This window comes from Berghia stephanieae, chromosome 1 (genome assembly GCF_034508935.2).
Source record: "Berghia stephanieae isolate SIO BIC M18660-M18661 chromosome 1, UCSD_Bste_1.3, whole genome shotgun sequence".
NCBI classification, from domain to species: domain Eukaryota; kingdom Metazoa; phylum Mollusca; class Gastropoda; order Nudibranchia; family Aeolidiidae; genus Berghia; species Berghia stephanieae.
Window position 1 is genome coordinate 140,006,201 of NC_088360.1, and position 12,077 is coordinate 140,018,277.

At 38.7% G+C, this 12,077-nt stretch overlaps 1 long non-coding RNA gene across 1 annotated transcript in view; it reads right to left on the reverse strand.

Moving 5' to 3' along the window:
• Positions 1 to 8,006, reverse strand: part of LOC144965671 (uncharacterized) — a 36,640-nt gene extending 28,634 nt beyond the window's left edge. Inside the window, exon 1 of the long non-coding RNA XR_013644082.1 lies at positions 7,321 to 8,006. This is a non-coding gene — a long non-coding RNA (uncharacterized LOC144965671). The remainder of the gene's footprint in view (positions 1 to 7,320) is intronic.
• Between the last annotated feature and the right edge of the window lie 4,071 nt (positions 8,007 to 12,077).

A 12,077-nucleotide genomic window follows, 5' to 3' on the forward strand; every position in this document is an offset into this window, starting at 1 on the left:
CCCCCCCCCCCCCCCCCCCCCCCCCCCCCCACTCCTTCCCTCCCCACACTCTCACTACTCTCACAGAGTTTTCCAGTATCAACAAACGCAAAAACCCACTCATGACAAATCCTCTCATCACATCACTTCTCGCGAGATGGACAGACAACAACATAGCACAAGGGGACAAGGGGCCGTCCGTCCGTCCGTCCGTCCGTCACTCACACTTGCCATAACACCTGCTCACCTTTGAAAGCACGCGCACTACCGATCACCTCTCACCACCCTTACCCCCCCAACCCCCACCCCCACCCCACGCCCCACACCCTCGTCCCACCAGCCCTGTGTTTTTCTTCACCCCTCCTTCCTCCCCAATACTGGAGTCCCCCCCCCCCCCCCCCCCTTCCCACCTTATCCCCATCCCAACAACAACAACGCCTGTGAGAGAGAACTGAGCACATTTCAACACGTCACTCCCAAAAGGCTGCCTCTATTCTCATCCCCCCCCCCCCCCCCCCCCCCCCCCCCGGCCGATTGGATTACCGAAAAAAACGTCGCCGGCTTTTTGCGATTTGGATTTGATTGACTTTTTGTTTTTTAATTGTGCAACTTGTGACAAGAAACTTAACAAATTACTGCATTACAACCTTTGGATTAAACATACAACAATTGTGGACTACTATTATGAAGACTAGCATCCTAGACTAGGGGGATGAGAATAGTCACTTCGCTCCCAAAAATCCCCTGTTTAAGCTTTAATACTAACGAAAGAGTAAAAATGGAAAGAGAGTCACGCTCTCAGCGGCCAGGCGGATTGTCGTACCAATAAGGTCGCAGGTTCAAACCCATCACCGCCGCGAAAACCGTTTTATTCTCTATTGTCTTCTGGCACTTTTCTACTCACTTCATCTCTTTTTAAATGAAAATGAAAAGGCTTCCCTTATTTGTTTTCCACGTTTGTTTGTGTACTGTTGTGCTGACGAAGGATTTGTATCCGAAGCGTCCATTGCCTGTTTTGTTCCCATACGTATTTTATTTGTTTTCCACGTTTGTTTGTGTACTGTTGTGCTGACGAAGGATTTGTATCCGAAGCGTCCATTGCCTGTTTTGTTCCCATACGTATTTTATTTGTTTTCCACGTTTGTTTGTGTACTGTTGTGCTGACGAAGGATTTGTATCCGAAGCGTCCATTGCCTGTTTTGTTCCCATACGTATTTTATTTGTTTTCCACGTTTGTTTGTGTACTGTTGTGCTGACGAAGGGTTTGTACCCGAAACGTCCATTGTCTGTTCTGTTCCCATACGAAACCTTTCCATTTTCACTCTTTCGTTAGTATTTTACGATCACCGGCTTCAGGCAGCCCTTACCGTTTTCTCCTGTTTAAGCTTTCTCCTTTTATCCCTGTGTTTGGGACACTAAATCTCTCTCAAACAATAAAATAAACATGAACAATTTTATAGCGCATTTCCACGAATTGTCCATATTTTTTTTACAACAAAAACTATAGAAGAAAAAAATTTGAGCTTTATATAGCGCAATATCCACTAAATGTGCTCAAAGCGCTTTACAAGGGGTCCCTGGTCAACAGCAACATTTAACATGTAGGATGGGACATGACGCCTGTTAGGCGATATTACAATTTTTAGGACAAAGACAACGCTGTTAACGGTCAGGTACTCATTTTACACCTGAGTACGGTGAGAGAATGTGAGTAAAGAGCCTTTCCCAAGGACTCAATTATGCGCCGAGCGAGAGGCTCGAACCCAGGACCTTCCGATCCGAAAGCGAGTGTCATACCACTAGACCACAACAAAGTTGACGTTACTCAGCCCTCTGTAAATGTTTTTAGACAGCCATTTCAATGATTAGTTCTCACTAATTTATATCAATCTGACTATAAACGTCTAAGGTAACCACACATAGTTTTGTCCAGAAAAAGTGAGTGGAGCAGGCACTTATGTTGATAACAACAAGAGATGAAGTGATGGGGGTTTGAACCCGCGACCTTACTGGTACGACAACTCCGCCTGGCCGGGGAGAGCGTGACTCAACCACAAACCCCATCACCGCCGCGAAATTATTTTTCTCTATGATTGTCTTCTGGCACTTTCCTTCTCACTTCATCTGACATAGTTCTGTATATAATACGTTATATCCGGCAGGAGGATATTGTGAGTAGTTTATCAATACAGCTACCGGCAAGGTGCTCATTTTACTCCTGAGTGCGAGAATGGGAGTATAGAGCCTGATCTTGGTTGTTGTTTTTTAATCCCTCTCAAACCTGGTATTTTCTTCTTATTCGAAGCTGTTAAATCGTTTTTCTTAACTACATTATCAAACTACTCATTCTGTGTTTTGTATTTTATTCTTTTTCGAAGGTATTATAGTCTTTTTTGTTCGTTATCAAAATACCCAAGTTTTCTTTCCTTTTTAGAAATATATATATTATACATATGGTATTATATTATATTATATTATATTATATTATATTATATTATATTATATTATATTATATTATATTATATTATATTATATTATATTATATTATATTATATTATATTATATTATATTATATTATATTATATTATATTATATTATATTAATTATATTATATTATATTATATTTTATATAATCATATCCATCAATTGCTGTCAATACTTAACTCCTGAATTTGATAACGATTATCCTAAACGAAAAATCGATTTAAATTAATCATTGTTCTGTCGTCAGGATTAGTGAACCATTTCCTCACGAATGTCACTCCGACATTACAGTTAACACAAGTAGAAAAATACAAATTTATCATCGTCTCAAATCTCACTGGTGGTCTTTTAGCTATTTCTATTATTCTTTGGCTCCAGTTCCGCACGACAGAGCAAAAACAATCTTTAACATTAAAATATTTGGCCAGAAAACTTTAAACGTAACTCATTAATCGATAGAATAAGATGACCACAATTTTCAAAATGTCTTCAAAACACCAAATTTTAATACAATATTTTTCACTTTTAACACTAGATATTTGTCATGTTTGGTGACCTTCTTTGGTCTACTTCTATAGATAGTTCGAAGATGACGTCACTCATGTCTTTGTTATTGTTTTTTGCCATCCGCGTTTATGAGTAATGCTCACTGAATTGTATTAACCTGACTATAAACGTTCATGGATACACACAGTTTTGTGTGTTGGTCCGTTATACTTCCGGATGGCAATGTTATGAGCTTCTTAGCCAAGCGCATACTATCTATCCTCACTCCTCTTTATGTTATTGTCTATATTATTTGAAGTGTCCGATTTTCTGGCCAAAATTTTTTTTTAATGTTTTTTTTTTTTTTTTTGCCAAATTATATTAGTCTGATTTTATCTCAAGTCCCATTTGTGGTTGATTGGCTTTTTTGAATTCTCCGATTCTCAATTTGTGGAGTCGAGTTTCATTTTTTTTTTTAAAGTTCTTTCTCCTTTTTAAATTTTGTTTAATTTCCTTCTTTTTTTTTTTCTTTTTTTTTTTTTGTTTGGGGATTTTTGTTGTTGTTTTTATTGTGTAGCTAGCTATGTGTCGTGTAGTATATAACTCGCTTTCGGATCGGAAGGTCATGGGTTCGAGCCTCGCTCGGCGCATAGTTGAGTGCTTAGAAAAGGCTCTTTACTCACATTCTGTCATCGTACTTGGGTGTAAATGAGTAACTGACCGTTAACAGCCTTGTCTCTGTCCGAAAAAAAATTTGTAATATCGCCTAATATGGGCGTCATGTCTAGTCCTACGTGTTACGTGTTGCTGTTGGCCAGGGACCCATTGTAAAGCGCTTTGAGCACGTTTAGTGGATATTGCTCTATATAAAAAAGCTGAATTCTTTTGTTCTGTTTTGTTTATTTTTTGGGGTTTTTTTTTTCGTTGTTTGTTTTATTGTTAATAATTTTTTTATGTCTTGTTTCTATCGATAAGAGGTCAATCAATCATTACAATATTACCAGTTATCATAATTCTAAAAGCTTCCCTAATTTCATCGGTGCCATAATTTCCTATCAGTTAACATCAATAGATAGAATGCGCTTGGCCTAGGAGTTCACAACATTGCCATCCGGAAGAATAACCGACCAACACACAAAATGTGTGTAACCATGAACTTTTATAGTCTGGTTAATACAGTTTAGTGAGACAACTCACAAACGCGGATGGCAAAAACAATAACAAAGGCCTGAGTGACGTCATCCTTGGAATATCGAAACAGTTTAGTGAGAACAACTCACAAACGCGGATGGCAAAAAAACAATAACAAAGGCCTGTGTGACGTCATCTTCGTTCTATCTATAGCGGGCAGCTTGACTCAGCGGCACGGTCTTTGCTTCGTATCCAAAAGGTACCGAGTTCGACTACTAGCCGCCGCGTTGTGTGGCCTTGAGCAAGTCACCTAGCTCACTTTTGCCGCGCTGCACTGTGGCTAACGCCTGGGTTATTCCAATCTTCCCTTAGAATAGACCTTAATTATAAATTTCCCTTTGGGGATGAACAGAGGGAATTTTAGCAAGTGTCACACCGCTAGACCGCATATCCAGTTTTAGAGGGTCTCTAGAGCTCAGTTGCTAGAGCAACCCCTCGAGTGTAAATTATAATATTTGTTTCTCCCGACCCTACCAAAGGGTAGCTAGGTGTATCTGTTCTGACGGAATGTACTTAACAAAATGACCGGTATGTCCTCATGTGAAATTGTGATTGTGTTTTTCCGCTTGATCATTCCGCCTACCCTGCAGTGTTTGAGTAGCCGGGTCTATTCAGATCTGACGAATGTACTTTGGATGGACTTGGCGTCCTATATTAAAGGAGGTTAAACTCGGGTTCACAGAACATGGTTCTGAATCACTTCTTGTTTATAACTCATATTGCTACGAATAGTCCTTCAGAGTCATTTGATCCGTGGAGTTTATCCCGCTTTCTATAGCGTGAAACGGACAATAGCAATTGCTTGATATCCTTTGGATAGGACGCTAGTCTATCGCAAAGTACTTTCCTCCAATTTTTACAGACTCGGCTACCCATTCACTGCTGGATGGACATAGAGGGGGGAAGGGGGGTTGGAAAAAAATCTGCCAAGCGCATACTATCTATAGGAAAATCGTCACATTCGTTACGGCTATGTGCGGCTATGTGTTCTAGTGGTATGACACTCGCTTTCGTATCGAAAGGTCCTGGGTTCGAGCTTCGCGCTCGGCGCATAGTTGAGTCCTTGGAAAAGGCTCTTTACTCACATTATCTCACCGTACTCAGGTGTAAAATGAGTACCTGGCCGTTAACAGCAGTGTCGTTGTCCGAAAAGTGTAATGTCGCCTTACAAGGCGGCATGTCTCGTCCTACATGTTAAATGTTGCTGTTGACCAGGGACCCTTTGTAAAGCGCTTTGAGCACATTTAGTGGATATTGCGCTATATGAAGCTCAATTTTAGAATATTTTAGTTACAATGCAACCAACAATTTTATCATTCTGATTTCATGTGTACAACACCATTTTCTTTTGGTAATAGCTATAAAAACTCGACACTGTGTTGTAGCGTTCATTACGCTGAACAACACAATGTATAGATAGTATGCGCTTTGCTAAGGAGTTCACAACATTGCCATCCGGAAGTATAACGGATCAAAACACAAAACTGTTTGTATCCATGAACGTTTGTAGTCTCGGATAATACAGGTTTGTGAGAACTACTCATAAACGCGGATGGCAAAAAAACAATAACAAAGACCCGACTGACTTCAACTTCAGTCTATCTCTAGAATGTTCTCATTGCTTTTCTGTTCCAGCAAGAAAAATGAATTTTTGTGTTGGGTAAGTGTGAAGTTTTGGGAGAAGTTCGGAAACTGGCTGATAACTGGAGGGTTAATTAGTTTGCAACGCTTTGAAGCCCGTTTTCCCCCAAAATAAATCATGTCAATTATTAATATTTTTATGTATGGCATAATCAGTCGGAAGGTGAAATTTCTGGATTTCCATATTTCTGAAAGTATATGCTCTCCAGAGCATTTTAATCTTTATTTCTAGTAAATCGGGTGATTTTTCATGAAATTATGGTCAGATGTATGGGAAGGGTATCCAGGAACTTTTCTCAAATGTCATACTTTTTCAACTTTACTAGCCGTAAAAAATATTTAGAAGTGAAATTAAGCTATGACATTTCCCGAAGATGTACAAAAAGGGTTGATTTAATTATTTATGACAAGAACTACTCGATCTTTGATTTAAAAAATTGACCTTCTAACAAAACTTGGCAATATCTCAGTTCAAACCTTTTCACCATCCGACTGATTTTGTCATTCGTTGTAACATGTGATTACGTAAACCACATTGTAATTCCCTCAATGTTGTTTTTTTTTTTTTTTGTTTTTTTTTTTTTGATTTTACCTTATCATTTCGTATCCTAACTTATAGATGGTACGCGTTTAGCTTAGAAGCTCATAACATTGCCATCCGGAAGTACAACGGACCAACACACAAAATCTGTGTAATCTTGAACGTTTATAGTCTGGTCGTTAATACAGTTTAGTGGGAATTACTCATAAACGCGGATGGCAAAAAAAAAAACAATAACAAAGGCCGGAGTGACGCCAACTTCGATCTATCTATAATGTTGTTTAGAGCTTAGCCATTTAATAGTCAGTCCGTTTATCATTTCCTCTCCAAATCATTATTTTACGTATAATATCATCTATCTGATAAATTGCTTTTAAATTTATTTTAATGTTACTAGTAAAAAGCCCGCAATTTCGCGGGGAAAGAACTATTTTCATTCGATACTGTACTCACCATCATTTAATGAGGGCAGATTGGTAAACAACGTTGTCTGTGTAATTTGGTATATCTTCGGTTGATTTTTCTGTGTGGCCCAATATGAAGTGTAAGCCACTATAGCCTCTGACCCGTGACATCAAAGGTGAAAATACAAATTTAAAGAATACTGGGGATGTAGGAGCTTTCGGAATGTCTCCCCTATACTTAACTTATGGAAAAACAAAGACCCTAGCACCTTTAATAACACTTATGACTAACCTCTCGAGCTAACCCTAATAGTAAAAAAAAACAACTCTCGGACTTCTTTGCACTACCTTTCAATACTTAACAAATCAAAATGGCGGGCGAAAATCAAAACAATGGTCAAATAAGGAAATGTTAAACTTTCACAAATCTATCAAGGTTTGTTCTAGAGTTTTTAAAATGCCTGACAAAATATCAACGGTGAAAATACAAATTTAAAGAATACTGGGGATGTAGGAGCTTTCGGAATGTCTCCCCTTTACTTAACTTATGGAAAAACAAACGCCCTAGCACCTTTAATAACACTTATGACTTACCTCTCGAGCTAACCCTAATAGTAAAAAAAGAATCAAAATGGCGACTGAAATACCTTCATGTGATCAAGTGAATAATATCACTATGAATGCCACGATTTGCTGAAAAATGCCAACACCCACACACAAATGTATACACCACACACAACACACACACACACAAACACAAACACACACACGCACACACACACACACTCACACACAAACATACACACAATTAGAACATACATAACAAAACTGATCACCGCTAAATCAAAAACCCAACGGAAGTAATAATAATTCTTGATGTCATAAATAGATGACGCAAATTGACAACTTTTTACAGTGTCAAAATTAGTTGATTTTGGGATTCAAGTGTCGTCGTTGGTACATATTTTATGATATCTGTTTGACTCAACGAACTTTCAAACTGACTTTAAATTATAAAAGGAAATCAAGTTATCTGTTTATCTATCTGTAAAAAATACATTTCTAATTTTCAAATCTTTCAGTAGAGTTGTGCGCCGTATCAATTTTTTTATTTACTCAAATAAGCACAATTTTCTCCACAATGCTATATTTTTTTAAGAAAGGGTACTGGGGATGTAGGAGCTTTCGGAATGTCTCCCCTTTACTTAACTTATGGAAAAACAAACACCCTAGCACCTTTAATAACACTAATGACTAACCTCTCGAGCTAACCCTAATAGAAAAAAAACAACTCTCGGACTTCTTTGCACTACCTTTCAATACTTAACAAATCACAATGGCGGGCGAAAATCAAAACAATGGTCAAATAAGGAAATGTTAAACTTTCACAAATCTATCAAGGTTTGTTCTAGAGTTTTAAAAATACTTCTATATAATGACAAACTGAATAAATAAATGCCTGACAAAATATCAACAGTGAAAATACAAATTTAAAGAATACTGGGGAGGTAGGAGCTTTCGGAATGTCTCCCCTTTACTTAATTTATGGAAAACAAACACCCTAGCACCTTTAATAACACTTATGACTAACCTCTCGAGCTAACCCTAATAGTAAAAAAAGAATCAAAATGGCGACTGAAATCCGCTAAATCAACAACACAACGGAAGTAATAATATTACTTGATGTCATAAATAGATGACGCAAATTGACAACTTTTTACAGTGACAAAATTAGTTGATTTTCGGAGTCAAGTGTCGTCGTTGGTACATATTTTATGATATCTGTTTGACTCAACGAACTGTCAAACTGACTTTAAATTATAAAAGGAAATCAAGTTATCTGTTTATCTATCTGTAAAAAATACATTTCTAATTTTCAAATCTTTCAGTAGAGTTGTGCGCCGTGTCAATTTTTTCATTGACTCAAATAAGCACAATTTTCTCCACAATGCTATATTTTTTTAAGAAAGGATCTCCTCCAGGTACAGCATGACCGTTGGGATATTTGGCACACATGGGGAACAGCACCTGGTATTCTGAGCTGTATACGTCTGTAATGTTCGCCCATTTCATTACAATTAATTGTCGTTATTCTGGGTCAATTTGTACCTACCTGTGTAGTACCTGAAACTCGTACCTGTGTGGTCCCTAAAACAACATCCCCAATGAAATAAATTGATGCTATCAAGTCATTATCACCTGTGGTAAATGTTTTGGTTTTTTTAGTTCCAATCGAGCTCCATCCTAAAATTTCCTTTTAAAAAAAGGAGTTTTTCATAGCCACCAGACACATAGATTTGGAGTTTATCCCGGTTTCTATAGCGTGAATAGGACAATAGCAATTGCTTGCTATCCTTTGGATCGGACGCTAGTCTATCGCAAAGTACTTTCCGCCGGATATAATAGATACAGTTACCCAATCACTGCTGGGTGGAAAAAGGGGTCAGAAAAACAAAATCTCGACTGAACCAGGGATCGACCTCGGTCCATTTGCCTGTGAGACAAGTGCTCTACCAACTGAGCTATCGGGACCCCCAAATTTGCTTTAAAAATTGTAACTTATTAATAAGATCATATGCTTAATAGCCCATAGTGGGCAGGGGGTACATGCTGTATCTTCTATCCCCTTATATCTGTATTCCAACATGCTTTCTGTCTTTGCCTTGGAATGAGATTACTTGGTTTTGTCCTGGCCCTGGCCGGAGTCCTCGCTGGGAAGGAAACAGTCAAATGCATAGTTATTGTTTTGGGAGATTATATTTTTTTCCTTGTAATCATCTCTCTGTGTTATGTATTATTATATTTGTTATTTTGAATGTATAATGTAGGCATTTGAGTGTATTCCTCTTTGTTGGATTTTGTGCTTGTGTCCGGATGAGACTTTTAGGTGATCTCAAACTAAGTACATTGGTGGTATGCTCTTGGAATCTACATCTGATCCCTATTTGTTCCCAGTTCCCCTTTGTCTTACTTTTTCTTGTGTGCTTTTTTTTTTTGTAATTCTAAAACTTTTTACTATCCCATTTTCTTCCTTTTTACTGGCGCTGATATAACCTTAATGTGTTTGTTGCAAGCGCCGTAAAACCCTTAAAAACAAACAAACAGTCCAGAGTTTGGAGTTTTCGTCTAGTATTTGAACCATTTGATCCTTCAAAAGGCTAGTGGTGTTTGTATTTAATGCAATAAAGACATTAGACCCTAAGATATCCTTCAGATTATACCGGCGTTCACCCCGGTTTCTATAGCGGGGAGCGGACGGAATAAATTGCTTGTTATCCTTTTCATAGGACGCTAGTCTATCGCAAAGTACTTTCCACCAAATTTAACAGACATCATCATCATCATCATCATCATCATCATCATCATCATCATTGCCTTTTTCACCCTAGGTCAGGGTATAGGCCACAGACAAAAAGTTTCCATCCTTCTCTATCCCGAGCTAACTTTTTTATCTCATTCCAGGTCTTACCACTTCTCTGTATATCAGCTTCTTTAATTCTTCTCCATGTTCCTCGTGGCCTTCCCCTTGATCTTCTGCCCTGAGGGTTTCAGTCCAATACAGACATAGCGACCCAGTTAACCCATTAATGCCCTTTTCCGCCACTGCATCATAAGATATCGTCGCCGAAGCATTCCACGAAGGAATAATATCGATAATTCAGCAAACAAGATGTCTGATGTCAACAGGATTCACCCATGTTGTCCAAGTGAGCAAATTCGGGGTTAATAATCTTGCCCAAGAAAAACAAAATGAAAGTGCCTGAAGCGGGGCTCGAACTTCGGGATCTTCCGGGTGACAGTGCAATGCCTTAACCACTCGGCCACTTCGCACCCCCCCCCCCTTCTTTATTGTTATGGTATACGAAATATCATTGAATTACAGGTGAGCTTTTATATAGTGCAATATCCACTAAACGTGCTCAAAGTGCTTTATAAGGGGTCCCTGTCCAACAGCAACATTTACCATTTAAGACAAGACATGACGCCTCTAAGACGATATTATAATTTTTTTCGGACAGAGACAACGCTGTTGACGGGCAGGTACTCATTTTACACCAGAGAACGGTGAGAGAATGTGAATAAAGAGCCTTTTCCAAGGACTCAACTATGCGCCGAGCGAGGCTCGAACCCAGAACTACCTTCCGATGATCCGAAAGCGAGTGTCATACCACAAGACTACATAGCCGAATCGTATTACGTGCAGAATTTGGCATACATACACAATCCCTCACTCACAGTATACACTACACTCTACGCCACAATCTGCACCACAATCTGCACCACAATCTGCACCACAATCTGCACCACAATCTGCACCACAATCTACACCGTGCATAATACTTTAGCCCATCCGTATAAATTAGTTGCACATTATCAGGCGGCTGTGTTGAACTGTGTTGTTGTGCCATAGTTAATATTGACACCTAAGCCCAGGGGGGTCGATGGAGCTGTTAGTTGTATTGAGATAGGACCAATTAAGAGTTATCAATCATGTATAGAAAGATTGAGGATTGGATGACCGCCATTTCCTCGTGGTGTTATCGTCAAACGTTTATTGATGATCGTAATTTATTGTAATATAAAGGCCATGGTGACATGTTGATGACATGATGACCAAAATGTCATTCAGACCTTTTATAATACAAATAAAGGGATTTGAACCTCTTGTAAATACGGAAATCTTACATATTTCTTTAAGACAAAAAGGGGAAAAAGGACAAAGCTGCCTACATAAAGGGCAACACCCACTAAACCTGCATATATAGCGCAACACCCACTAAACCTGCATATAGAGCAACACCCACTAAATACGCTCAAGTTGCTTTAAAGGCTTTCCAAGCCAACTTTCTTAGCCACCAGGTACTTATTATACACCTGAGTATGGTGAGATAATGTGAGAAAAGACCAATCCCAAGCATCTCGTAAATACTGAAATCTTACATATTTCTTTAAGAAAAAAAAGGGCGGGGGCGGGGGGGGGGGGGGGGGGAAATTGAATTCCTACATATAGCTTGACTCCCACTAAACCTGCATATAGAGCAACAACCATTACATACGCTCAAGGTGCTTTACTATCTATATCCAAATCAACACTTTATAATATCCTTTTTGAGAGCATAATGATATTCCTATCATCCCGTCCCTTTCTTCATTGTTCCAACATCCAACTTTATCATTGCCATGTTTTAACTCACTCAATCCTAGAGATTTTTGCTACTTTTCACAATTGGATTCAGTAGTCTGATGTCACGCCACCCGGCAACGGCGGCCATCTTGGTTCTAAACAAAGAAAATAATTGCTTTTTATTCTTCATGCTGGCTAGAACTTTTCATATGCCTTGTGATCAGAA